Genomic DNA, 4,715 nt, shown 5'->3' on the forward strand with positions numbered 1-4,715 from the left:
TGTATGTATGTATGTTACATTTATTCATAATCACACAAAGACAAAAAAAGAAGTGGAAAAATCTAGCAGATCTTAAAGGATTATATACTATTTTAGAAACAAGAAGATTGGAAAGAAGCTGGAAGACCATGTTGGTTTCTGTTAGTTCATCCACTATTCTATGCGAAATCACTCTGATGTTGACTGGCATCCCACACTTGGACTATTCCCCTCATATCAACCCTCTTCCAGTGTTTACAAATTAGCAGCAGTTAAGCCTAATTTTTTCAGTTGTGTTTTATTTAGACAAAACAGTTACTTTTGTTTTTATAAATTTAGGCCAGGCGTGATGGTGCACTCCTCTAATCCCAGCACTCAGGGAGGCTGAGGCAGGAAGATCACAAGTTCAAGTCCAACCTCGGCAACTTAGTAATTTAGCAAGAGCCTGTCTCCAAATGAAAAATTTTAAAAGGGCTTGGGATGTAGCTCACTGCAGAAGACCTAGATTCAATACCCAGTACCACACAAAAAAATTGAAATGAAAGTTGGGCATAGTGGCACATGCCTGTAGTCCCAGATACTTGGAGGCTGAAGCAGGAGGGTCACCTAAGCCCATGAATTCAGGACCACCCTAAGCATGAAAAAGAAAAACAATTTTATGAAATAAAATAGAATTTGAAATGTTTGAATGAACAAGAAACATATATTCATGTCTACATAAAAAGAGATAAATATGCACAATATTAACAATTACTGAATTTAAGAGGTCGATTATATGCAAGCATTCATTATATTTTTTTAACTTCCCTATATGAAGTTATTCACAATAAAAAGCTGGAAGGCCTTTATGAGCATGTCCTCTCTGGGTCATCACACTCTCCACAATTCCCTGTTAAATCTCTCTGCCTAGAGCCCTCATCTCTCGTACCTCTGGTCCCTAGAGATATTTGAGTTTGCAATCTCTGGCTCAGTTTGTAGGTCTTGACTCCTCCTGGATTTCCCTATCTCCTGCATATAAACTGGTGGTGGCATTGGAGCGTGGCAGATATCCTTCTCATCCCCACAGGCCGAATAAACCATACAGGAAGTTTTGCTTTTAGAACAGGTCAAGGACAATAAAAGCTGATGAAATTCCCCACTACCCTGCAGTGAAAGGTAGCCCTCTCCACTCACCCCCAGCAGCTACAATAACTTTGACAAATGCAACTGTATTGTATAAGACAAAGGTAGGGCATAGAAAAGTCAATCCACACTAGTCAGCTTCACCCACAAGATTAAATGGAGATGTTTATGATTCTTTGCGACTCAGGGCCAGACTTAAAAAGAATGAGTAACTAAGCTCTTCTATGGGGTATGTGACTGTGTCGAGGAGATAATGTATGTGATGAATGATTGTTACCTGTGGCTATGGACAGCTGTTCCTGAGCTTGTGAGTTAGGAGTTCCTTGAAGGTGCATAGGTCCCAAAGAGTTTGCAGCCTATAAACTTTCTCTTCAGACTAATCAGCTCTTAGTTTCCTACTATCCAATCACCTTAGGGGAATGGAAGCAGCTTCCCAGCTAGCATTTGCTTAACAACATTCTGCGATATGACAGTTTCTTTGCAAACTGCGGTTCTCACTCCCGCAGCTACCACACTGTACTGAAGAAATCCTCAGTCCCTGCCACCCCCACCTTGTATATTTCTACACACACCGTAGTGCGTGAATTCATCCAGTTGGTTAGCATACAAAACAAGCTTCGAAGGAGAACAAACATAGCCAGAGGCAGGCAGGGCAACTTGAGGTTTAAACTGAAGTTAGCCAGTGACACTGCATAGCAGGCCAGCCCAGCATGCCAAAGCAGGTGGGTAAATGACCAAATCCCTGGTTGCTCTAATTACATCAAAAGAAGTCAAGGTCACTAGCCTTTCTGAGCTCCAGTAATCTCTCACCTTGGACTGCACTTGGGTGGTTTCCCCCGACTTTGTCACCTTTTGGAACGGTCTTGCACTTTGGTTTACTCTTGCTTTGACTTCCCCACCTCACTGACTTCCCAGATTTCAAATCTTCAACTTCTTTCTTGATATCTAAATCTCCATATGAGTAGGCATGGGCTTAAGAGAATTTTGACACATATCTATCCTTCTTTGTGACCTACTTTATCTAGTTGCTGCCCGCAACCTATTATGACAGAACTCACTTGAATGTTTGTTCCTGCTGTGTTGAATCTTTACAGGCTGAGGACTGAAGATAAGCAAAGAAGAACTTGATTCCCAAAGCTGTAGCATAAAGAAATAACTTCAAGCTGTGATTTAGGGACAAGACATGTGTAATGCTGGAGAAAGAAATTCCTATTGGAAAAATATAGATCAACAAAGTTAGATGGGGGATCAACAGAAAGGAAAGAAGATCATCCATAAAACAATGATGAAACTATGTCATCAACCAAGAATTATAGTTAATACAATGCTATGAGATCATGTTAACAAAAACAATGCCAATTACAAAAGGAAAGGATCAGTGTACTTACTAACAACCAGGTCTTCACATCCTTGGATTTCTTAATCTCTTTTGGCAATTACTTCATTTTCTTTGATTCAATTCAGAGTTGCCCAGTCCACCTACATACCAAAAAGTCTCCAGATGCCCTAGATATTGGGGCCTAGGAAATTGCAAAAACACTCCTACCATTAGCTTAGATGAGACTAAATGCATTTTCTTTTTTCTCAAAAGAAAAAGAAAATAATCCAAAAGCATAGAAACTAATATCTCACCTTAGTTTATCCTGGGTACAGACTGACATCAATGATCTATCACTTACACGTCCCATTTCTCCAGATTTCACCTCAGGACTGGCCTTGGCTTGCATTTGAGAATTCCCTCAGTTTGAGCAGAGGTGATTCTAAACTGCAGCACTACAGGTCTGGTAGGATGGGGGCATCACAAACCTACTTCCTTGGCTGTTTGGAGACTCTCCTCAGAGCCAGTCATCCCCTTGGAGAGAGAGGCTGAGTCCACTGACCTGGCTAGCTAGTTCTGGACACTACCCAGGTTAATAGTGGCTTGAGAATGCCTCTCAATTTCTGCACCCCTAAGTATTAAAAATGGCTGGTAAAAGGACACTGAGCAGTGCTGCTGCAAGGGCTGAGGTAAAAAAGTTTTCTGATCAGTGACTTTTCACCTACAATTGAAAGACCTAGAAGTCTCACCAGACTGTGGAAGAATCTGGTCTAAAAATTAGTGCTTCTTCTGTAATAGAAGATGGTAATACAGGCATGGTGGCGCACACCTGTAATCCCAGCACTTGGGAGGCTGAGACAGAAAGAAGACAACTAGTTCTAGGGCAGCCTGGGCTACATAGTGAGTTCAAAGTCAGCCCGAGCTACATAGTGAGACCCTGTCTCAAAAAAAAAAAAAAAAAAAAGATAGGTTCAATGGATTATGGACTACCCCTACAATGAAACGTCAGAAAAACATTTAGAATAGAAGACAGTTGACAAGGAAAATGTCATAGTGTGCCATTACATGAAAAGACGGGTTATAAAAATGGGATATAGAATATTATCTCACTTTAATTAATTATATAAAATAAACATTTAGTTTTTAATATGAACATATTTTATATTAACAAAGCATTGAGTAAAGTGCTTACATGAATTGTTTTATGTAAATGACAATCCTGTAATGTGAACAGATATTCATCATCTTGCAGATGAGGAAACTAATAGTAAGAGGTTAAGTCATTTGCCACAGTTCACTTAGATGACAGAACTGAGGTACAGACCCAGGTAAGTTAGACTCAAGATCTCAAACTCTTTAACATTGGCACCATTATCTATGCCTATATCTGTAGAGAAAAAAAGTCAAGAAAGATGGACAGCAAGATGTTATTGGTTATTGTTTCTTCTGTGAAGTGAGATTGTGAGTGGCTTTTGCTCCCTTTATACTTTCCCTAGTACTTTAAAACTTGTGTGATTTACATGTATTTTTTTGTACCAAGGATCAAACTTGGAACCTTGAACTTGCAAGGCAGGTGGCAGAACCACTGAGCTAAATCCCTGACCCTGGATTATTTTCATAATCAGGAAAAAACAAAAAATCAATTTCCATTCTGAAAAAAGCCAACAAGCTATTGTTTGCAACCTGTACACAGCAAGCAACTGGGGGATAACTTTATTATAAGGACTCTTAAATTCTCCATCAAACACAGTTGTGTAGAATGAATAAATTATATGCTTGTACATATTTCTTTTCAAACACATGCAAATACTATACGTATACACATACTGGCTTTAGTTTGTCATATATTTCTCAATTGAAATTAAAAATACAACTATTATCATGTATAGGTCTGTGGCATTTTAAACATTAAAATACTAAAGCAAGGGTTGGGATCTAGTGCTAAACAGAAAAATATATGGGGGGGGTCAGCTTTCCGTACTTTGAGTATTTTCTGTACAATTTATATCTTTTTTTCAGGGGGCAAGAAGAAATAGAGGGAGAAACTGAGAATTCATACACTATTAAAAGTGTTTATAAGGATGCGAGAGTGTGGAGATGGAGTTGGCCTAGGATATTCTCTTCTGACAGAGTGCTAATCTCCCCTGTATTGCCTGGGACAAGGCCCCGTCCTCACCCACAGGGTGATACCGACACACCAGCAGGGTAGTGGGGCTGCAATACCTGAGCACTAACATTTGCTCTAAGTCCAGGCTGATTTCCAATCACCAGGAAAACTTGGGCTAGGAGAGCACTC

Source organism: Fukomys damarensis, unplaced genomic scaffold (genome assembly GCF_012274545.1).
Source record: "Fukomys damarensis isolate Sample0158 unplaced genomic scaffold, DMR_v1.0_HiC HiC_scaffold_39, whole genome shotgun sequence".
NCBI lineage: Eukaryota > Metazoa > Chordata > Mammalia > Rodentia > Bathyergidae > Fukomys > Fukomys damarensis.